The 25,505-nt window shown below is 43.5% G+C and overlaps 1 protein-coding gene across 4 annotated transcripts in view; it reads left to right on the forward strand.

Moving 5' to 3' along the window:
* ryk (receptor like tyrosine kinase) overlaps positions 1 to 25,505 on the forward strand; it is a 359,220-nt gene that overhangs the window by 13,856 nt on the left and 319,859 nt on the right. The gene's annotated exons all lie outside the window — the stretch shown is intronic.

A 25,505-nucleotide genomic window follows, 5' to 3' on the forward strand; every position in this document is an offset into this window, starting at 1 on the left:
CTTAACTAATTGAAGTAGTTCATGTTCCATTTAGTCATGAGTATCAATAAACTTTTGTAAAATGTTATCTGAATCCTGACAGTGAGATGAAGGATTTGGGCACTGTGGAGTATGTGAAGAAGAATTGATCTCTTCCTCTTTTCTGCATTATACATAATGCACCATGTGTTTGAAGATTAAGGATATGTTAGAAACAGTTTTCCATTTTTACAAATTTTTCTACCTTATTTTTTGAATTCCAGGTATGCACACTATGTTAAATTCTTGTTGGCAAATTTTTAAATAGCTTGGTCGACGTGGACTAAAGATTTACAGCGACATCTGTAGCACATGTAAATATTTTAATATGTTACAGCTGCAACCTCCTTTTAAACCATTTATGACGATGTTTTTGTCAGCTGACTTTGTGGTATCTTCAGTTAAACCTCAGTAAAACACATTAGAATTCTGATGGTGGGGGCTTTAAAGTCTACACATTCTGTGCGTGCAAACAGTAGTGGGGAGATTCTGTGATTATTTTATTTCAGTCCATTTACAATCGAATCCTTGAGTTAATCGTGGTAATAAGCGAAGTTGTTGAAAACATGCCTTCTTCTCTGTCAGCCGTCTTGCAAGTCTGCAAATTTTAAGTAGAACACAATTTTATTAATTTTGTTGCTTTTAGAATCACCACTTTTCAGAATTGGCTCGAAGCTTATGTTTAACAAGGAAAATATTGGATAATTTTGAAGTTGAGTTTCTTTTACACCTTCCCACAGGGAAACAGAAATGAGAGGAAAAAATGTAAGCAATTGCCTGGTTACTGAAATTCCACTTTTAGATGACCAGTTTCAGAGCATAGAATTACATGGAAATTACATTAGGGAGGCAAGTTGTTTGGACCAACTTGTCTTTGCTGGTGTTTATCCCTACATAAGCAGAAGTCCTAAGCTTTTCCCTCAATCACCTGTCAAACCTTTCATTTGTTTATACATATAGTGTAGAAGTCCTGTTATAATTCACATAATAAAATCAGTAGCTTCCTAAGTACATGAGAATATAAAATGTAGGAGCAGGAGAAGGCCATTTGGCCCCGTCATACAATACGGTCATGGCTGATCTGATTGTGGCTTTAATCCTACTTTCCTTCCAGTTTGCCTCCCATGAACTTTGACTCCCTTTTAGATCAAAAATCAGCCTTGAATATATTTAATGATCCAACCTCTACTGCCCTCTGGGGAAGAGAATTCCAAAGACTAACAACCTTCAGAGAAGAAATTCCTTCTCAACTCCATCTTAAATGGGAGACCCCTTATTTTGAAACTGTCCCCTGATTCTAGATTCCTCCACGAAGGGAAACATCCTCTCAACATCCACTCTGTCAAGGCCCCTCAGGATCTTCTGTTTCAATGAGATCACCTCTCATTCTTTTAAACTCCAATGAGGATAAGCCACATCCATTCAACCTTCCTTCATAAGACCTCCTTTATCCCAGGAATCCACCTAGTGAACCTTCTCTGAACTATCTACAATACAAGTATACGGCTACTTAAAAGGAAGGAAAGCAAAAATGTACTCTAGGTGTGGTCTCACCAGTGCCCTGTACATTTGTAGCAAGACTTCCCTACTTTTATACTCCATCCCCATTGCAATGAAGACCAACATTCTATTCTCCTCCCTAATTACTTGCTGTACCTTGCATGCAAACATTTGTAATTCATCTACGCTGACACCCAGATCCCGCTGTACTGCAACATTGTGTAGACTCTTTCCTTTTAAATAAAAGTCTGCTTTTCTCCTCTTCCCACCAAAGTAGGCAAGTTCACAATTTCCCGTTTGATACAGAGATGAGAGGTGATGCATTTTGGCAGAGGGGATAGGGAGAGCTGACATCGACTTAACGGCATAGTTCTAAAGAGTGTGCAGTTACAGAGGGACCTGGGACTTCATGTGCATCGATCTTTGAAGGCAGCAGGACATATTGAAAGCGTGGTTAGCAGAGCATTTGAGACCTTGTGCTTCATGAACAGAGGCATCGAATACAAAGGCAGGGGATTTATACAGAACCTTTATACAGATCTGGTTTGGCCTCAGTTAAGAGTGGTCATCACGCTTCAGGGAAGGTGAATGCCCTTGAGAGGGTGCAGAGGAGATTTACCAGAATGGTTCCCAGGGAGTTAGTTACAAGATTAGGTTGGAAAGGCTGGAGTTGTTCTCCTTGGAGCAAAATGAGTTTAAGGGGAGATTTGATGGAGGTGTACAAGATTATGACAGGGTTTGATAAGGTAGATGAGGAAAAGCTATTCCCATTAGCTGATGGTACAAGAACAAGGGGGGATACAGATTTAAGATTTCAGGCAAGGGATGCAGGGGGAATGTGAATGGGAACTTTTTTATGCAGTGAACTTGCTTCCACGAGAGTGGTGAAGTGGAGACGATGAATGATTTCAAAAGAAAATTGGATGGACACTTAAGGGAAATAAATGTGCAGGGCTACAGGGATTGAGCCATACAGATATGCCCTTCCCTCTGAATTGGTTGCCCTGTGGGGAGCTGGCATGGAGTCAGTGGACTGAAAGGCCACCTTCTGTGCCATAAATGACTTTATGGGCCAGATTTTCATGGAGGGGCATTCAAAATGGTGGCCGGGCCTCAGATTCGTAAGTCCCGTTCTCATTTCTGGTAGAAACCATTTTCACTGGTAGGGGAAAGAAGGTGGGACATGCTTTGTGCATGCGGGGTGACCGAACCTGCTGGGACATTTAAAAGTGCTGCAGAGTTCAAACAGGTGCAATTTTCATCACTGGAAGTGACTGAACCTGCATTGGATGACTCAAACTTTATTGACAAGTTGCAAAATCTTCTGAAGGCCTCTGGAAAGATATCTGTTCCTTTTACAGAGTGCTGGGTATTGAAAGTTTGACCACAAGGTTTTTCATCACAGATGGAGGTTTGTGGCTGACCCCCAAGGATGTTGGGAGTGGGGCTTGTGGAATTGAAAGGACATGGTTGTGTGGCCATCAGAATAATTCCTTGCCTTGGGTAGCTAGGTGGGAGGCAGAATAGACTGACTGCTAGGCTCACTGGGGGAAGAGTCTGTAGCAAATGAAAGTGGGGAAAACATACGCATGGTACCATCCCACATAAGGTCTTCCTGCACATCTGAGCATGTTTTTCAGACTTTCATCCTGATGCATTCACGGCTGCCTCAGCTGTACCAGCCCACACCACTGGGCTGTGGTTGGTTTCCTTGGGACAAGGTACTCCTTAAGGAGATGGTTGCTGAGTCTCCTGAGGGGCCCCAATGTCAATCCAGTAGTGGCCATGTGCAGATGAGGAATATCACTGAGCGGGCTTCTGAAGATGTGGTTTAGATGACTTGACTGCTCTGGGGGAGCACTCGAGTGCTCACCTGCAAGGGTCACGAGGATAGTTTGCTGCATGCCCCATAATATGGTGTAGCAGATGGGCCTTCACACCAAGAGGACAGAAGTTGGGAGAGAACTATCTCATTGGAGGAGTAGGAGCACCTGGTAGAATCTGATGAAGATGACACAGGAAGAGGGCAACTTTGGGAAACATCCTGAGGGGCAGACATGGATAACGGTTCCATGCAAGGTGCCATTATCGTCAGGGCCCTCTTAACATAGAGGAGATTCACCGAACCAGCCTTTCGGATCTGCTGCAAATCTATTAGCCAATCCCAATGAGACACAGCCACAGAATTGCCTTTACATTGGAGCCACGTATCTTGAAGGAAATGCCCACCCCAACAAGAGAGAATACCAACAGGAAACATAGATCTTCAGTGTCATCAGCATAGCTGAATCCAGCATCATCACCCTTAGAGTTCAACATTGTCCACAGATTAACCTTGGGATTCCTTTAATTGCTGGGCCTGCAAATTTCTAATAGCGTAGAAAACTTCCTTGTGTCCGGACAGAGTCCACTGTGTTAAGAGTGCACTTGGGCAGCGTGAGTTAAGCCGCAGGACCTGCAGGTATGTGTGCGTGTGCTAACAGAACTGTGGCGATTGGCCACTGTGCAGGTATAAGCCAACGTGTGCTTGCCACACCTTCAACTACCATCCACCCACCACCGAAGCACAGCGTTATCAGTATGTGACATCTACAGCATGCAGTGCTACAACTCACTGACGCTCCTTGTCAACACATGGCCTCTACCACCTAGAAGGAGAAAGGCTTGGGTTGCATGGGAGCAACCACATTTGCAAGCTTCCTCCAAAGAAACATGGCATCCTGACAGCCACTGTTGCATCAGTGGAAGTGGAACACTCCTGTACGTCTGACTGCCTTCTGCACAGCACTCAGGTTTGAACTACACTGGTTGAATTGCATTTTACCAATAAGTTGGATCATTGCTCCTCCCTCAAAAGCACCTGTGGATGGACAGCATATCCTGGAATTGCCCTCTACATCTGCATTCCTTGGTGGGCTACAACTTTTCTCGGAACGTCTGGATAATGAACCAACTCCCACTGCTTCCATGCACGTGCATTCAAACCAATACTTCTGGACTTCTGGCTGCAGTCTCCAGTGCCACTGGTAAGAAACTGCTGCTTTCCGTTAACCTGGTAATTGAAGCTATTAGTGTGAAATGACAGATCAACACGTTCATTGAAGATAGTATGTGTATTTATGAAGCTCATGCATCTAACTCCTAACAGTAATATTAAGTAACATCATGGTGAACCCATCAGCGATCCAAGTTATCACGGTGTCCCTGCTTGTGAACCCTCCTACTTTGTGCTCCCTGTGATGCCTTGGAGGACACGGAGGCAGTTTGCTCACCTTTCCTGCTGTATGGCATTGAGCAGTGTGGTGGCCAGCCTCAATGTGCAGGGGGATCTGTTGGGGACCTACCTGTTTCTGCATGGGTAACCATTGTCAGTGGAACATTTACTTGCAGATGAAGGCTCTGGTGGCGGGCCTGGGGAAGCAGTGGAGTGCAGGAGGACATGCCAAGAGTAGCACCAGGCATACTTAAAAATATGGTGCCAACCTGGTGAAGCTATAACATGGGACTACTTGTGTGCCAAACAGCATAAGCAGCAAGTGATAGACAGATCTAAGCAATCCCACAACCAACTGATCAGATCTAAGCTCTGCAGTCCTGCCACATCCAGCTGTGAATGATGGTGGACAATTAAACTGGGGAGGGCAGTGGCATAGTGGTATTGTCACTGGGCTAGTATTCCAGAGACCCAGGCTAATGCCCTGGGGACTCGGGTTTGAATCCCACCATGGCAGATGGTAAAATTTGATTTCAGTAAAAATCTGGAATTAATGACCATGAAGCCATTGTCGATTGTTGTAAAAAAAAAACCATCTGCCGCACTTACCTGACTCCAGACCCACAGCAATATGGTTGACTCTTTTTAAAAAAAAAATGCCCTCCAAATGAGGGCAATTAGGGATGGGCAATAAATGCTGGCCTAGCCAGCAATGCCCACATCCTGTGAATGAATAAAAAAAAACTCTCAGGAGGAGGCTTGACAAATATCCCCATCCCCAATAATGGGGAGAGCCCAGCACATCAGTGCAGAAGATAAGGCTGAAACATTCGCATTACTCTTCATGTTACAATCCCCAGCTGAGGTTACCTGGACAAGCCTGATCCCAGTTGATTGATCCTAATGTTTATTTGTTTAGATATGCGTTTAGAGTAGCTACTGAACAGAATCACAGTCGGCTGGTGAACTTTTAACCAAACATTTATTCACAAGACAAAATGAACTATATTATAATACTCCTTCACCCACAATTTAACCTTTACAGATATATACATATTTATAAGGATAACGCGAGTTACAAAAGCTATCTTATACTCTAATGTCCACAGTTAGTACACAGTCCATGTACCAATAGGCACCCTGTGGTCAGACACTCTGAAACAGATGACAGATGCCAGCTGAACCAGATGCTATGGATCTCTCCTCAGCTACCCCAGATGCTTGTCACACCGTGAGACAACCAGTCTCACTGAAAACTGTGTTTCACATGAGGGTTTCCAATCTCCACTCTCCAAGAACTCACTTTGGAATCTTCTCTCAAACCGACCCTTTCTCTCAGACGCCTTCCACAAGGGTTCACCTCCAGGATTTCAAACTCTTCTTCTGGTGTTGTTCTTCCCTGAGTCACCACATGCATTCAAACTGTCCTCCACGCACTCTCTCTCACCACCTCAGCTGTCAACAGTACCACTGCTTCACATGCCCATAGCAAAGAGTTACAGACCTTCAGCTGAGACTTTCGACCTTCTTGCCTCTTGCAAGCTGTTCTCACTTTAAATCTGCTTTCTGCAGTTTTTGCCTCTATAAATCTGAAGCTTGGAGCGTTTCTCTCTGCTCCTCATTCTTAACTTAATTAATAGGACATTTTCCAGGTCCTGCCCTTCCTTTGACTACATGGTCTTCTTTGGACTTTCCCCCTTTCCATTCTCCTGGATTTTGGGGTCATTCTTTAGTTTGGCACTTGCTATCTGTTCCTTCTAGGCTGCTCTTGCCTAGCGGCTATCTTCAAAATCTGCTGAACTCCTCCAGTTTCCAAATCAAAACTGCTGTTTCTAGCTTTTGTGTGTGTGTCTGTGGGAGGGACCTGCCTCTCTGTACTCCTGTTGCTAGGCAACAGCCCAGTTCTTCTCGAGTTTGTTTACCTTTGCTGCAACTGTTGTAAAAAAAACCTCAATGGAAATGCAGGTACCTTTTTTAAAGTGAAACTAAAACTTAATTTGACCTTTCCTTACCACACACACAAACACAAAATAAACTTGAAGCTTTAAAGCTAAAGCTCATTCCTAACACCTACAAATACAATCATAACTTTTGTAAACTATCTCTATTTCCTAACAGCCAGAAATGCTTAGTGGATGATCCATCTCAGCCTCCTCTGGAAACATCCCAGATGCCAATCTTCAGTCAATTCGATGCACTCCACTTAGATCAAGAAACAGCTGAAGGCACTGGATACTGTAAAGGCTATGGGCCCTGATACTATTCTGGCAGTAGTACTGAAGATTTGGGCTCCAGAGCTTGCCATGCCCCTAGCCAAGCTGTTCTAGTACAGCTCCAACACTAATGTCTACCCGGCAATGTGGAAATTTGCCCAGGTATGTCCTGTACACACAAAGCAGGATAAATCCAATCTAGCCAATTACCGCCCCATCAGTCTACTGTCGATCATCAGTAGAGTGATGGAATGGGGTCATCGGCAGTGCCATCAAGCTGTACTTGCTTAGCAGTAACCTGCTCACTGATGCTCAGTTTGGGTTCTACCAAGGGTTGCTCAGCTCTTGACCTCATTACAGCCTTGGATCAAACATGGACAAATGAGCTGAACTCCGGAAGTGAGGTGTCTGTCCTTGACATCAAGGCAGCATTTGATCAAGTATAGCATCAGGAGAAAAACTTTCCACAGGTTGGAGCCATACCTAGCAAAAAGGAAGATGGTTGTGGTTGTTGGAGCTCAATCATCTCAGCTCCAGGACATCACTGCAGGAACTCCTCAGGGTAGTGTCCTCGGCCCAACCATCTTCAGCTGCTTCATCAATGACCTTACTTGCCTCATAAGGTCAGAAGTGGGGATGTTCGCTGATGATTGCACAATATTCAGCGACATTTGCGACTCCTCAGATACTGAAGCAGTCCATGCCCAAATGCAGCAAGACCTGGACAATATCTAGGCTTGGGCTGACAAGTGGCAAATATCATTCACGTCACACAAGTGCCAGGTAATGAGCATCTCCAACAAGAGAGAATCTAAACATTGCTCCTTGACATTCAATGGCATTACCATCGCTGAATCCTCCACCATCAACATCCTGGGAGTTACCATTGACCAGAACTGAAATGAACTAGCCGTATAAATACTGTGGCTACAAGAGCAGCTCAGAGGCTGGGAATCCTGCGGCAAGTAACTCGCCTCCTTACTGCCCAAAGCCTGTCTAACACCTACAAGGCACAAGTCAGGAGTGTGATGGAATACTCTCCACTTGCCTGGATGAGTGCAGCTGTAATACTCAAGAAGTTTGACACCATCCCGGACAAAGCAGCCCACCTGATTGGCACTCCGTCCACAAACACTCACTCCCTCCACCACCGACGCACAGTAGCAGCAGTGTGTACCATCTACAAGATGCACTGCCAGAACTCACCAAGCCTTCTTAGGCAGTACCTTCCAAACCAACGGCCACTACCATCTAGAAGGACAAGGGAAGCAGATAGGTGGGAACACCATCACCTGGAAGTTCCCCTCCAAGTCACTCACCATCCTGACTTGGAAATATATTGCTGTTCCTTCACTGTCGCTGGGTCAAAATCCTAGAACTTCCTCCTGAACAGCATTGTGGGTGTACCGACACCACATGGACTGCAGCGGTGCAAGAAGGCAGCTCACCACCACTTTCTTGAGGGCAATTAGGGATGGGCAATAAATGCTGGCCTAGCCAGCGAAGCCCACATTCCATGAATGAATAAATAAATATACTGCCAAGGTCCCTCTGGATTTTGAATGTTTCAGTAAGATCACCCCTCATTCTTAACTCCATTGGATACAGGCTGAACCTGTCAAATCTTTCCTCCTAGAATAACCCCTTCATCCCAGGGATTAGTTGAGTGAACCTTCTTTGAACTGTTTCCAATGAAATTTTAAAAAAATTATTCATTCATGGGATGTGAGCTTTGCTGGCTGGGCCAGCATTTATTGCCCATCCATAGTTGCCCTTGAGAAGGTGGTGGTGAGCTGCTGTCTTGAACCGCTGCAGTCCATGTGGTGTAGGTACACTCACAGTGCCATTAGGGAGAGAGTCCAGGATTTTGACCCAGGAATGGTGATATATTTCCAAGTCAGGATTGTGAGTGGCTTGGAGGGGAATTTGTCAGTGGTGGTGTTCCCTTGTGTCTGCTGCTGTTGTCCTTCTAGATGGTGGTGGTTGTGGGTTTGGAAGGACAATACTGTCCTTAAGGAGACCAAAGCTATTCACAGTAGTCCAGGTGTGACCACACCAATGCCCTGTGCAACTGTAGCAAAACTCATCTACTTTTATTGCAAGTGGAATGGAATATAAACAACGTTCCATTTGCCTTCCTATTCACTTGCTGTACCTGGCTGCTAGCTTTTTGTGATTCATGTGGGGAGACAGTTTCGTCGTGGTAATGTCATTGGATAGTAATCAAGAGGCCCAGGCTAATGCTCTGGGGACATGAGTTCAAATCTGACCATGATAGCCGGGGGAATTTACATTCAGTTAATAAATCTGGACTATAAATTAGTTTATGCACTATCAATTGCCATAAAAACCTATCTGCTTCGCTAATGTCCTGTAGGAGAGGAAATCTGCCATTTTTACCTAGTCGGGCCTACATGTGATTCCACAGCAATTTGGCTGACTCTTAACTGCTCTTTGGAATGGCCTAGCAAGCCACTCAGCTCAAGTGCAATTAGAGATGGGCAACCACACCCACATTCTATGAAAGACTAAAAATATACCAGGAGGCCCAGATCCCTCTGCCATACAACAATCTCCAGCCATTTAAATAATATGCTATTTTTTATCCTTCTTGCTGAACTGGTCAATCTCGCATTTTCCCGCATTATATTTCAGTTGGCAAATTTTTGCCCACTCATTTAACCTGCCTATACTCTTTTGCAGACTCTACACCTCTTTACAACTTAATTTCCTACCTATCTTGGTGTCACCAACAAATTTGGCCACCATATACTCGATCCCTTCATCCAAATCATTGTTGTAGATGATCAGTGCCTTCAGCACTGATCCCTGTGGCACTCCACTAGTTACAGCTTGCCAACTCGAGAGACCCATTTATCCCTACTCTGTTTCTTGTTAGCCAGCAAATCCTCTACCCATGGTAAGACGTTACCGCCTACACCATGAGCTCTTTATTTTATGTAGTAACCTATTGAGGTGCCTTATCAAATTCCATTGGGAAATCCAAGAGCACCACATCTACAAGTTCCCCTTTATCCAAAACAAAAATAAAAATACCTGGAAAAACTCAGCAGGTCAGGCAGCATCTGCGGAGAGGAACGCAGTTAATGTTTCGAATCCGTATGACTCTTCAACAGAACTAAGTAAAAATAGAAAAGAGGTGAAACATAAGCTGGTTTAAGGTGGGGGTTGGGGGTGGGGGGGGGGGGGGGGGGTGTGGTGTGGTGGAGGGGAGGGTAGAGCTGGATAGAGGGCCAGTGATAGGTGGAGATAGCCAAAAGATGTCATAGACAAAAGGACAAAGCGGTGTTGAAGGTGGTGATATTATCTAAGGAATGTGCTAATTAAGGGTAGAAAGCAGGACAAGCAAGGTACAGATAGCCCTAGTTGGGGTGGGGTGAAGGAATCGAAATAGGCTAAAAGGTAGAGATAAAACAATGGATGGAAATACATTTAAAAATAATGGAAATAGGTGGGAAAAGAAAAATCTATATAAATTATTGGGAAAAAAAGTGGGGGATCGGAAATGGGGTGGGGATGGGGGAGAGAGTTCATGATCTAAAATTGTTGAACTCAATATTCAGTCCGGAAGGCTGTAAAGTACCCAGTCAGAAGATGAGGTGCTGTTCCTCCAGTTTGTGTTGAGCTTCACTGGAACAATGCAGCAGGTCAAGGACGGACATGTGGGCATGAGAGCAGGGTTGTTACTTCCTCAAGTAACTCTATAATAATTGGTCCAAGTCAAGTGGAATGCCTGAGGTGGCAACTATGGCGAAGGGTGGTGTGTCCTGCAAGGCATCAAAACAGTAGCTGACTAAAGTCACCAAGAATCAGCGTAAGAAGTGGAGAAAATCTCGCAAGCAGAGCTATTCCGCTTACATGTACAGGGTGCTGACCCAGGTCCACCCTTCCACCAGGATCTCGTCCAAGCCTATGAGTGTTATGAATTCCTTCGTTGTCGACATTTTCGAGCGCATCGCCTCTGAGGCTTCGCACCTCATTCATTACAACAAGCGCCGCACCATCTCGGCCGAGGAAGTCCAGAGCGCCGTCCGCTTCATGCTGCCAGGGGAACAGGCCAAACGCGCCGTCTCCGAAGGCACCGAGGCACTCACCAAATACACCAACTCTGTTTAGGTCGATCATTCTAAAGATTATAATAAATTAGTCAAACATGATTTCCCTTTCAGGCAAGGTGAACATGGTTTTGTGATTGCATTAAGATTTTCTAAATGCCCTGCTATAACCTCATAATAGCTTCTAGTATTTCCCTATGACAGATGTTAGGCTAACCAACCTGTAGTTTCCTTCCTTGAATAAAGCTGTTACATTTGCTATTTTCCAATCCACTGGAACCCTTCCAGAATCTAAAGAATTTTGGAAGATTATAACTTATGCATCTACTATTGCGGTACCCACTTCTTTTAAGATCCTAGGATGCAGGCCATCTGGTCCTAGGGACTTGTTAGCTTTTAGTTCTAACAGTTTTCTCAGTACCCTTTCCCTGGTGATTGTAATTGTTTTAAGTTCCTCCCTGCCTTTCACTTCATGATTTACAAGCATTTCTTGGATGCTATGTGTCTCTTCTACAATGAAGACAGCACAAAATATCTGTTCGATGCTTCTGCCATCTCCTCCTTGTTTTCCATTATTCCCCAGACGCTCTTCAGAGGACCAATGTTAATACCAACATTCTATTTGCGTTCCCTGTTACCTGTTGAACTTGTATGCTAGCTTTTTGTGATCTATGCACAAGGACCCCCAAATCCCTCTGTGCTGCAGCTTTTTATTTAAATAACATTCAGCTCCTCTATTCTTCCTGTCAAGATGCATAACCTCACATTTCTGACACATTCCATCTGCCAAGCTTTTGCCCACTCGCTTAACCTGTCTATATTCCCCTGCAGACTGTCATCCTTACTGTTTGCCTTCCCACCTATTTTTGTGTTACCTGCAAACTTGGCGATAGTACATTCACTTCCCTCATCTAAGTCATTAATACATATTGTAAGTAATTGTGGCCCTAATGACCCCTGTGGCACTCCACTAGTTACAGGTTGCCACCCTGAAATGCCCCCCATATCCCAACTCTCTGTCTGCTATTAGTTAGCCAATCCTCTCTCCATGCTAATATACTACCCCCAACAACATGAGCTCTTATTAAGTAGCCTTATGTGTGGCACCTTATTGAGCACCTTTTGGAAATCCAAATATATCACATCTACTGGTTCCCCTTTATCTATCCTGCTTGCTACCTCAAAGAATTCAAATAAATTTGCTTGGTATGATTTCCCCTTCATGAAGCCATGCTGACTTTGCTTGATTATATTATGCATTTCTAAATGCTCTGCTTTACATCCTTTATAATAGACTCAACATCTGTCACTGGGAAAATGTTAAAGCTAACTGGCTAAAAGTTAACTTTTTTGTCGCCCATCCTTTTTGAATAAGGGTGTTACATTGGCAGTTTTCCAATCCTCTGGGACTTTTCCAGAATCTAAGGATTCTTGGAAGATTAATACCAGTGCATTCACTATCTCTGTAGCTACTTCCTTTAATACCCTAGGATCCGACCCATCTGGTCCAGGGGACTTTTAGGCCTTCAGCCCCATTAGTTTCCCTGGTACTTTTTCTCCAATGATATTTATTGTATCTATTTCTTTGCCCACCACCACCACCCCCTCCCCCTCTTCTGCCCCTTGATTTATTTAGTATTTTTGGAATGCTATTAGTGTCTTCTACTGTGAAGACTGATGCAAAGTATTCATTCAACTCCTCTGCCGTTTTCTGGTTCTCCATTATTATCCCCCCAGCCTCATTTTCTAAGGGGTCTATGTTCACTTTGACCCCTCTCTTCTTTTTAATATATTTAAAGAAGCTCTTACTGTCCTTTTTTATATTACTTGCTAGTTTACCTTCAAAGTTTATTTTCTCTTTTTTTTGGTCATTTTTTGTTGGTTTTTAAACCTTACCCAACCCTCTGGCTTGCCACCAATCTTTGCCTCATTGTATTTTCTTTCATTTTGATACCATCCTTGGCTTCCTTAGTTAACGATGGCTGGTTTATCCCTTCCCAGAATCCTCCTTCCTCACTGAGATATATCTTTGTTGTGAGCCATTGTTCCATTAACCGTCTTTTCTGCTAAATTCCTTTCCCAGTCCACTCCAGCCAACTCTGCCCTCATTCCTTTTTAATTACCCTTATTTATGTTTAGCACAGTTGTTTCCAACCCAAGTTTCTCACTTTCAAACTGCATGCTAAATTCTACCATGTTATGGTCACTGTTGCCTAGGGGATCTTTTACTCTGAGGTCATTTATTAAACCTGCCTTATTACACACTACCAGATCCAAAATAGCCTGATCCCTGGTTTAATCGACAACATATTGTTCTAGGAAACTGTCCGGAATACACTCTCTGAATTCTTGCTCGTGGCTACCTCTGTCAATTTTGATTTTCCCAATCCTCATGAAGATTAAAGTCACCCATGATTAATATACTGCCTTTTTTACATGCCCTCATTAATTCTGGATTTATTCTCTGTCCTACAGCATAGCTACTGTTAGGGGGCCTATAGACTACACCCACCAGTGTCGTCTTCCCCTTGCTATTTCTTGCCTCCACTCATATGGATTGTACATCTTCCGATGCAAGAGATAATTTCTTGCTATCGTACTTATCCCATCTCGTACTAACAAAGCTACCCCACCACCCTTTCCTTCCTGCTTGTCCTTTTGAAATGTCACATACTTCTGAATATTTAGTTCCCAGGTTTGATCTCCTTGTAACCATGTGTCAGTAATGGCAATAAGATCATACTCATTAACCTCTATTTTTGCCGTTAATTTATTTTGTTTTGAATACTATGTATATTGAAGTAGAGCTATTAATTTTGCCTTTTTACCATTTTTTCCCCTTTGGACCCTATTTGCTGCTGTTTTTCTTTTATGGTTGTACTCTGTCCCTTCCTGTCACGCTCTGGGTATCATTACTTAAATAGCTGCCTTGCAATGCTGCCATTTTTTTTTGCTTTGTAAGCCTACTTATTCCCCTGCCAGAACCACCACCACCCCCCTCCCACAGTTTAAGTGAAGCCCATGCCACTGGAACGGCTCCCTTCTACCCCAGTACTGGAGCCAGTGCCCCATGAACTGAAACCCATTCCTCCCACACCAATCTTTGAGCCATGCATTTAAATCCTTGACTTTATTTACCCTATGCCAGTTTGCCTGTGGCTCAAGTAGTAATCCTGAGATTATTACCTTGGAGGTTCTGCTTTTTAATTTAGCTCCTAGGTGTTCAAATTCTTTCCGCAGAACCTCCTTTCTAGTCCTATCAATGTCGTTGGGAGCAACTGGACGACGACAACTGGATACCCCCCCTCCCACTCCAAGTTCCTCTCCAGCCCTGAGGAGATGTCCTTAACCCTGGCAACGGGCAGGCAACACAGCCTTCGGGACTCACGCTCACGGCTGCAGGGAACAGTATATATCCATCTATCCCCCTAATTATATTGTCCCCTACCACTACTACATTCCCATTTCCTCCCTCCACTTGAATGGCTCCCTGTACCATGGTGCCGTGGTCAGTTCGCTCATCCTCCCTGCAGTCCCCGTTCTCGTCCACATGGCTTGCAAGAGCCTCGTAACTGTTGGACAGTTGCAGGGGCCGAGGCTCCTCAAACACTGCCCCCTGGGTCCCCATACCTGCATCACCTGCAGTCACGCCCTCCTGTCCCTGATCACAGACAAATTTGAATGACCTAATCTGAGGTGTGTGACTGCCTGCTGGAGCAGAGTGCCCAGGTAACTTTCCCCCTCCCTGTTGTGGCGCAATGTCTGCAGCTTGGACTCCAGCTCCTCAACTCGGATCCGAAGTTCCTTGAGCTGCAAACACTTAGCACAGATGTGTTCGCTCTGGATCACCTTGGTGCCCAACAGCCCCCACATGCTGCAGCAGCAATGCAACACCTGTCCTGCCATCACTATTGTATTTTAATTAATTAATTACTCAAGTATCCTGCTCTTTATACTTGAAGAATCCCCGGCTCTTTACAATTTACTGTATTTAGGTTTTTTTTACACTAGTGTCAATCTGATACTTAACCAGCTATTTTTAAGAAAGAGAGAGGCAAAAAAAGACTACAGAGCTAAACACAAACTGAAGGCCTTACTTAAAAGACTAGAAATACTCACCAATCCTAGTCACCAATCAGCTGCTTTCCCTGCACTCATGTCACGTTGTGGTTCGTAACATCACTCCGCCGCTGGAATCACTGCAGGTAGGCCTCTTGATCCACGCCTTTTATCCTCTCCCACTCATCTCTCGCTCAGAATATACAACTTTGAGCCTTGGGAATAGAATAAATCTTAATCACTTACCAGATACTCACCAATTAACCAGCTTCTCCTGTACATAACAAAAAAGCAGAAGTAGGCCATTCGGCCCCTCACCTGCCCGCCAGATCAGCCTGAGTGCCCTCAACTCCCCGATATTTCAAAACCTACCTACCTCCTTTTTAAATAATTTCAGTGATCTAGTCTCCACAACTCTCTTGGGTGGAGAATTCTGGACATGCAATACCTTCTGAGAGAAGAAATTCCTTTGCATCTCAGTTCGAAATGAGTGTCCCCTTATTCTGTAACTGTCTCTTAGTTCATGATGCCCCTACTAGTGGAAACATCTCAACATCTACCCTGTCAAGCCCCTTCAGAATCTTCGATGTTTCAATAAGATCACCCCTCATTCTTCTAAACTCTAATGAATAAAGGCCTAACCTGTTTATCCGTTCTTGATAAGTTAACCCCTTCATCCCAGCCTAGTGAATCTCTTTTGAACTGCCTCCAATGCCAGTATATTCTTTCTTAAATACGGGGACCAAAACTCTGCATAGTATTCCAGGTGCGACCTCACCAACACCCTGTACAGTGGTACCAAGACTTCCCTATTTCTAAACTCCAATCCCTTAGCAATACAGGCCAAAATTCCATTTGACTTCTGAATTACTTGCTGCACCTGCATGCTAACTTTTTGTGTTTCATGCACAAGAACATCCAGATCCCTCCGTGTGCTGCATTTTTTGGAGTCTCTCTCCATTTAAATAATAGTCTGCCTTTGATTCTTCCTACCAAAGTGCATGACCTCACACTTTTCCTACATTAAACTCCAACAGCCAGGTTTTTGCCCACTCACTCAACCTAGCTATACCCCCTTGCAGATTCCTTATGTCCTCATCGCAACATGCCCTCCCACCTATTTTTGTATCGTCGGCAAATTTGGATACATTACACCCTGCCCCCTCCTCCAAGTCATTAATATAGATCGTAAATAATTGAGGCCCTAGGACTGATCCTTGTGGCACTCCACTAGTTACATCTTTCCAACCTGAAAAAGACCAATTAATCCTGAGTCTGTCATCAGTGTTAACCAATCCTCAATCTATGCTGATACATTACCCTCAATACCGTGAGCTGTTATCTTGTGTAATAACCTTTTACGTAGCATCTTATTGGATGGTTCTGGTCGCCACATTATAGGAAGGATGTGATTGCACTGGAGGGGGTGCAGAGGAGATTCACCAGGATGTTGCCTAGGATGAAATATTTAAGTTATGAAGAGAGATTGGATAGACTTGGGTTGTTTTCGTTGGAGCAGAGAAGACTGAGGGGCGACCTGATCAAGGTGTACAAGATTATGAGGGGTGTGGATAGGGAGCAGCTGTTCCCCTTAATTGAAGGGCCAGTCACAAGGGGACATAAGTTCAAGGTGAGGGGCAGGAAGTTTAGGGGGGATGTGAGGAAAAACTTTTTTATCCAGAGGGTGGTGACAGCCTGGAATGCGCTGCCTGGCAGGGTGGTGGAGGCGGGTTGCCTCACATCTTTTAAAAAGTACCTGGATGCACGCTTGGCACGTCATAACATTCAAGGCTATGGGCCAAGTGCTGGTAAATGGGATTAGGAAGGTAGGTCAGGTGTTTCTCATGTGTAGGTGCAGACTCGATGGGCCGAAGGGCTTCTGCACTGAGATTCTGTGATGCCTTCTGGAAATCCAAATACACTACATCTACCGATTCCCCTTTATCAACTCTGCTTGTTATATCCTCAAAGAACTCTAGCAAATTTCACAAAACCATGTTGACTGTGTTTGATTGTGTTAAGCTTTTCTAAATATCCTGCTATTTCTTCCTTAATAACGGACTCTAGCATTTTCCCAATGACACGCTAGGCTGGCTGGCCTATAGTTCCCTGCTTTTTGTCTCCCTTCTTGAACAAAGGCATCATGTTAACGGTTTTCCAATCCGCTGGGACCCTCCCAGAATCCAGTGAGTTCTGGAATATTTTGACCGATGATTCCACTATTCTGATTGATTGATTCCAGTCACTTCCTTTTAAAACCCTTGGATGGAGGCCATCAGAGACTGTTCCAAGATCTTTCCTCCTATTAGCTCCTTGCTTCTGTTGTACCTGTGGGATATTTATGGTGTCCTCCACCGTGAAGACCGATGCAAAATATTGGTTTAAATTATTTGCCATTTCCCTGTTCCCCATTATCAATTCTCCAGTCGCAACCTTCAAGGGTCCCATGCTCACTTTTGCCACTATTTCCTTTTATATGCCCGTAGAAGCTCTTGCTGTTTTTTTAATATATTTCTTGCCAATTTATTTTCATAATCAACTTTCTCCCTCTTCATTAGCTTTTCAGTCATCTGCTGTTGATTTCTTTAAAAAAAAAATTCCCAATCCTCTGGCCTACCACTAGTTTTAGCCGCTTTGTATGCCTTAATTTTTGATTGGATGCTCTCCTTGGCCAGCTTTGTTAACCATGGGTGCTTCGTCCTTCTCATCGAGCCCTTCTTTTTGACCAGGATAAATTTTTGCTGAGCATTATGAAATATCTGCTTAAATGTCTGCCACTGCTCATCCACTGACATTCCCCTTAGTCTATTTTCACAGCCCGCTTTAACCAACTCTTTTTTTTATACCTCTGTAATTGCCCTTATTTAAGTTGAGGACACTGGTTTTAGACCCGAGTTGCTCACCCTCAAACTGAATTTGAAATTTTACCATGTTGTGATTGCTACCCCTAGAGGATCCTTAACTACAATATCTCTTATTAATCTCACCTCATTACACATTACTAGATCTAAAATAGCCTGTTCCTGGATAGGTTCTGTAACATATTGCTCTAAGAAACAATCCCTGATGCACTCTACAAATTCGTCTTCCATGTTACCCCTGCCAATCTGAATTGTCCAGTCATTATGCAGGTTAAAATCACCCATGATAGTTGTAGCGTCCTTCTTAGATGGCTCCATTATTTCCCAATTTAAACTTTGTCCAACAGTGAGACAACTCTTCAGTGGCCTATGGACGACTCCGATCTGTGACTTCATCCTCTTACAATTCCTTATTTCCACCCAAACTGATTCCACATCATGACCTGTTGCACTTATATCACTACTCACTACCGTACTGATACCGTCCTTTATTAACAAAGCTACCCCACCTCCTTTTCCCTTTTGCCTATTTTTCTGGAATGTTGAATACCCATGAATATTGAGTTCCCAGTCTTGGGCACCCTGCAGCCATGTCTCTGTAATAGCTATCAAGTCATATCCATTTATTTCTATTTGTGCTGCCAACTCATCTTTCTTGTTATAAATGCTTCTTGCATTCAGATAAAGAGCCTTAAGCTTTGACTTTTTACCATTATTGCTCATTCTGGTTCTGATTTCTGCTGCATTCTTCTGCTTATATTTTCTGACCCCTCCTGTCACACTTTGATTATCATTCACCTCTTCACTACCCTGCACCTCTGCGCTCTCATTTCTTTTTGATTTTTTAAAACTTCCCTTCAATTGAACCGTCCCCCCCCACTAATTAGTTTCAAGTCCTATTTACGGCCCTCGTTATATGATTCGCTAGCGCACTGGTCCCAGCATGGTTCAAATGAAGCCTGTCCCAACGGAACAGCTCTCTCCTTCCCCAGTACTGGTGCCAGTGCCCCATGAATCGGAACCCATTTCTCCCACACCAACCTTTGAGCCACGCATTTACTTCTCTAATCTTATTTACCCTACACCAATTTGCACGTGGCTCAGGTAGTAATCCAGAGATTATTACCTTTGTGGTTCTGCTTTTTAATTTAGCCCTGAGTTGCTCGTAGTCCCTCAGCAGAACCTATTTCCTAGTCCTACCTATGTTGTTGGTATCTATGTATAGCAGAGCAAGAATCAATTGCTGGAGGCTGAAAAAGTTTAGGCAGAAGCAACCTCTTTCCCTTCCTCAGCTTAACTCCCTGAAGCCCCTAACTCCGGCACTCTATTGTAAATCGCGCTAAGTTGGCTTCTTTTATATGCTCCTAACACAAAAGGCCTATCTCAAGTCACTTGATGAGGATCCAGTTTCAGCTGGTTCTTAATTAAGCTGTCCTTTCACTTGAACCTTGCTTTATGTATGTCGAAACTGTGACTACCAACAAGAAGCTGGGAACAGCTGTATCTATGTCAACAAGATCACACATGAAGTCAATGAATTGACCCAAAGCATAGCTGATGTGGCACAAGATCCAACACTGTCTAGAACAAAAGACCAGCCCTACCTGAAGTGTGGACACAAGGAAACTGTGTTTTTCTAGTCGCACAGTGCAAGAGCTGAGGATGCAATGAGGCTGTACTATGTGTGCACAGCACCACACTGCGGCCATCGCTGGACTGAGTGAGGACACAGTGTTGCCCCTTGAGGTTTTGCTGTGCTGTTTTTGGACCCACTAGTGGGCATGTCAGTTCAGGAATAATGTAAAACTGTTAAGACAAAGAAATCAACAGTATAGTAATGTTTATTTTTTTGAAGCCATGCTAGTACTAATCTTTTGCTAATTTTGTAAACACACGAATAAAACTTATTTTTAAAACAAAAAAACTCCCTGCTTGAGGCTGGCAACTACAGAATTTAAACTAGATTTCAGTTTAATGCCTGCTACAAACTGCAAACTAAATTTAGGTTTGTACAAAATAAAAAATTAGACTCTTACCCAACAACTGCATGCACTCCAACTGTACCCACTGACACTGACCTACCCCTTAACCTAATTTCCCAGTTCCGTTTAGCTTGCTTTTTCATACTCTTGTATTTGTAAAGGTATTTGTACCTTTTATTTAAGTTTGTTATATTCTAAAACATATCAACCATGAACCAGATTTTTGAAACATTATAATGCTACTGATGGCTGAACTGGATGCTTACACTTGTCTTGGCTTATAGTACAGAATAGGAGGGCATTCTAATAAAACTCATTGAGGCCTCGAAATCCTTCCTTAAGTGTGGTGCCTAGAATTGAACACAGTACTCCAGCTGAGGGCTAACCTGTGCTTTTTAAATGTTTAGCAGAACTTCCTATTAATGACACTTTTTTAACAGCCTTCTTATCTACTGCTGCCTCCAAAGATTCTTGTGCACACTCTGTGGTGCCCATTTGTGCACCATGCACACAACCTCCCCCCCCCCCCCCCCCACCCACCTCCCCACTTTAAATTGTGCCATTGCATTCTGGTTGTGACTTTGTGTCCTAATCTACCGTGAGTGCACAGTGAAGAGTGAGGCACTTGAGTAGTTTCCTTTCTACATTTGCCACACGTTCCTACACGTGTTTGGATCTTGAGAGGTGTAGGTTTAAGTTTATTCTGTTGGCTAGCTAATTGTCCTTGGGAGGATAAGAAGGACTTGTTGCCATTACCGGTTTGCATTTTATCTGCAACGAGAAAAACTCTCAGTTTTTTTTCCCCCCTGATTTTCTTCACTTATCTTCCCTGCAATAGCTAAACTGTTACTGAAACTTAACATGCACAATTCATTAATTCTGCTGATTTGCAGATATCTTTAGTATTGCAACATCTGTGCTGAATTAAGCCAGGTGGGAGAAAGTAATTAATTCAGTTTGACTTGACTTGAATATCACTTAAATGATTTGGACTCTTAATGATTTGTGGCAGTGTACTTGAGGATGAGCAATATAACAGTAAATCTTTGCAACTGAATATACAATGTAGGGAAACAATGTATAAATCAGAAGATGGTTTCAGGTGTACCAGATGGATAAATGTGACTTTGTGCCTGAATTTTTTTTTTCTCCCTTCTGGAAGCTTTGACCCTATGCTGAAAACTGTTTTGATAAGTGTCTCTTGCCCTTTGCGATATAGCACCATGGACATTATTCATGAGACCTAGCAGTGAGATTTGAGGAAAGTGGATATAGATTTCTAGCTAATTACCATAACAGCAAGCTGTATATTTGGCAAGTCTGAATCCAGCAGTTTACAGAGTTTGAAGTAAATTTAAGGGTGAATAAGGAGTTGAGAGAGATGGCAGTGGGCAAAGGAAGAACCATAGAGAGTGGGGGAAACAGGTGACCTGGAAAATGACTGACTGAGAAGAGTTAGTAAGTGAAGAACGAATTGATTGATTGAAGAAAAATGGGAGTGAGTGGGAGAGGAATGCTACCCTTAAACACTGCAACAGCCAGGGCACTTGTACCTTTCCTCTTGGCCTGTTCCCTCCTGCTAATGATCTGCCCCATGGGAACCCTTGTCACTTTTTGCCAGATACGCTCCATAAATCCCTTCCTGTACTTCAAAACCAGGAACCCAGTCCTGGTATTCCCACATGTTTGTTTTATTAGTTTGCCACATCCTGTCCATCCTTTCATCGCTGCTATATTCAACAGTTTCTCCTAGTGCTTTTGCATCCCACACAGGATTCTTCTTTCCCCCCAACATTGCAAAAATTGTGACTGTTCCTTATAATGCTCCTACATCTTACAACCCTGTTTTGCTTGCAGGCTCTTGCAACTTCCTGGGGCTAACCTACCAACACTTCCTGACCCAACGGCCTTCCTGCTACGGCTGCATGTAGTTCCTACACCCTAAGTACCTACAATTGGCAGTACATTCCCTGCTGACTTGCACATTATCGCAGTATGACAATTGTGAAGCAGTTCTGTTATTTGGTCTGGTAGCTTCCCCAATAAATTAGGTCCAGAACGTGAGAGTTAAAACAGCTGCATAGCCTGAGCTACATAGTTAAATATGGCGGACAGGTTCCCCTTGTCCCCGGATAGCAAGTTTGAGAGGAGGTGTAATGTGATTTGCAAATGTATGCAGATTCTGATGGTTGGTTGAAATTATAAATGTAACAGCCTGTTTTCTTTATTTTAATAAGGCTAGTAGTTAGAAATTTTTAACCATACAGAAAATGTAACTGGGCTAATTAGTAAGTTTGCAGACGACACTAAGGTTGGAAGAGTTGCAGATAGTGAAGAGGATTGTCAAAGGATACAACGGGATATAGATCGGTTGGAGACTTGGGCAGAGAAATGGCAGATGGAGTTTAATCTGGACAAATGCGAGGTAATGCATTTTGGAAAGTCTAATACAGGTAAGAATTATACGGTAAATGGCAGAACCCTTAAATGCATCGACGGGCAGAGGGATCTGGGTGTACAGGTCCACAGGTCACTGAAAGTGGCAACGCAGGTGGATAAGGTAGTCAGGAAAGCATATGGCATGCTTGCCTTCATCGGCATGGGTATTGAGTATAAAAGCTGGGAAGTCATGCTGCAGCTGTATAGAACCTTGGTTAGGCCACACTTGGAATATTGAGTGCAATTCTGGTTGCCACATTACCAGAAGGATATGGAGGCGTTGGAGAGGGTGCAGAGGATGTTTACCAGGATGCTGCCTGGTCTGGAGGTTATTAGCTATGAGGAGAGGTTGGAAAAACCTGGATTGTTCTCACTAGAGCGACGGAGATTGAGGGGTGACTTGATAGAAGTTTACAAAATTATGAGTGGCATGGACAGAGTAGATAGTCAGAAGCTTTTTCCCAGGGTGGAAGAGTCAATTACTAGGGGACATAGATTTAAGGTGAGAGGAGAAAACTATAGAGGAGATATGCGGGGCAAGTTTTTTACGCAGAGGGTAGTGAGTGTCTGGAATTCATTACCAGAGGAGGTGGTGGAAGCAGGTACGATAGTGGTGTTTAAGAGGCAGCTTGACAAATACATGAATAGGATGGGAATAGAGGGATACGGACCCCTGAAGTGCAAAATGTTTAGTTTGACAGGCAATATGATCAGTGCAGGTTTGGAGGGCCGAAGGGCCTGTTCCTGTGCTGTACTTTTCTTTGTTCTTTGTTCTTGCAAATCACTGGACAGTTATAAAAAGGAATGAATAAGGTTGAGTTGAAAAACTGAAATTGTTTTAAATTGACATAGTATTATCTTTGTGTATCAGTAGATTGTGATGGTGAAACAATGTCTTAGAAGCGGTATCAAGGACATTCATATGTATCCCAGTGTAGATATAAATTCAGGCCATTGTGTCCTTGTGCCAAAGATTAAGATAAAACTGAAAATATCAAAAAAATATAACAAGCATGAATAAGAACGTAGGAAATAGGCGCAGGAGTAGGCCATTCAGCCCTTAGATTGTGCTCCGTCTTTCAACTAGATCATGGCTAATCTTCTACCTCAATGCTATCTTCCTGCACGACCCCCATATCCCTTGATATCTTTAATATCTAGAAATCTATCTATCTCAGTCTTGAGTCTCATTCACTGGGTATGTTGCACAGCCCTCTGGGGCAGAGAATTCCAAAGATTCACCACCCTCTGAGTGAACAAATTCCTCCTCATCTCAGTCCTAAATGGCCTGCCCCTTATCCTGAGACTGTGTCCCCTGGTTCTAGGCTCCCCCAGACAGGGGAAACTTCCTTCCTACATCTACCCTGTTAAGCACTGTAAGAATTTTGCATGCTTCAATGAGATCACCTCTCATTAATCAAAACTCTAGAGAATGTAGGCTGAGTCTCGTCGAGTGACATTGCCATGGTGAATGCAGCACTGATGGTGACTGACAGTTAACTGCCAAACATTGTTTGAAATTTAAACCAGGTGGCTTGACCCTGGCTGGTCAAGGCAATAACCTGAGGAGCAAATCAGCGAATGGCTGCCACTCATTTTGTTTAGCTGAAACAGGTGCAATGTATATACATGATCTTTCTGCCTGCAAAGAGCAGGGCCCAGTATGAACACCAAAAAGACCAATAGTAGCTGGAAGGAATACATTAGAAACTAGAGTGAAGATTGAAGTGGATGGTGTCACACTGGAACAAATGATGAGTTTGTCTATTTAGGACAAATGATAATGGAAGAAGGTAGATGTGATGTCAAAATTAAAAGAATGATAGAGATAGCAAAAGTAATTTTGTGAAGATTAAGAATGTGTTAACAACAATACTCAAGCTTGTAACAAGGAAAAAAAAATCGTAAGATACTACATCCTATCCACATTTCTGCATGGCTCAGAAACCTGGACAATAAGTAAAGACCTGTAGAAGAAAATAGAGGCCTTTGAAATGTGGGTGCTAAAAATTCCATATATAGACCAATGAAGAGGTGCTTCAATAGCAAGAACAAAAATAACTCTTTAAGAAGTGACATCCAGAAATGAGTGTGTCAGTATTTTGGCCATTCGATCAGAGCTGAAAGCTACAGAGGGTAGCTTTTAGAGGGTAAAGTGGAGGGCAGCAGAAGGAAGGGTTGATCTAGTTGTGGTTGGATGATGGACATTGCAGGGCAGTTGCAGTGGATGTGTGAAGGTGGCACAAGACAGATGAGTGTGACATACCCTGACAGCACATCTCCTGGTAGGGACATCTACAAGCAGCAGCAGAATTATCTCATTCTTCCATTGCTCATCAGGGGAAGTCTGGAGTTTGACAGAGCTGGGGGTGGAATGTGGGGTTAGGTTTGGTGATTTTAGGTATCTGCCAGTGTTAGAGGTGGAAGACATGATTGAACACTGAGTGTGGGTGGTACCACTCGGAGTTTAGCAGCACTGGTTGGTAACTTCCTAAGAAATTTCATAATATTTACAGCACAGGAATAGGCCATTTAGACCAACTGGATTATGCCAACGTTTACTCCACTCAAGCCTCCTCCCTCCTCCATCTAACCCCAACAATTTATCCTTTCATTGCCTTTTCCCTCGCCTGTTTATCTAGCTTTCCTCTTAAATGTATCTATGCTATTCAGCTCCACTATTCCTTGAGGTAGCAAGTTCCACATTGTGCACAGAATTATGGAATGTACAGAACAGGCCATTCAACCAGCCAGTTCATGTTGGTGTTTATGGCCCATCAGGCCTCCTTCCACCTTTCCTCATCTAACTATCAGCATAACCCTCTTCCCCGCCTCCTCTAAAGCATATCTGGCTTCCCTTTAAATACATCTATTCTATCCACCTAAAGCATTCTCGGTGGTGAAGTTCCACATTCTCACCCCTGTCTAGGTAAAGAAGTTCCTTCAGAATTCCCTATTTGATTTCTTGTTGACTATTTTATATTGATGGCCTCTAGTTTTGCTCTTCCCCACAAGTGGAAACAGCTTTGTCTACTCTACCAGAACCTTTCATGATCTTCAACACCTTCAGACTTTCATGAGAAAGGATACCCAGTCTGCTCATCCTTTTCTGATGGGTGCAATATTGCAATTATGGCATCGCC

The sequence above is a fragment of the Cetorhinus maximus genome, chromosome 19 (assembly GCF_964194155.1).
Source record: "Cetorhinus maximus chromosome 19, sCetMax3.hap1.1, whole genome shotgun sequence".
Taxonomy (NCBI): Eukaryota; Metazoa; Chordata; class Chondrichthyes; order Lamniformes; family Cetorhinidae; genus Cetorhinus; species Cetorhinus maximus.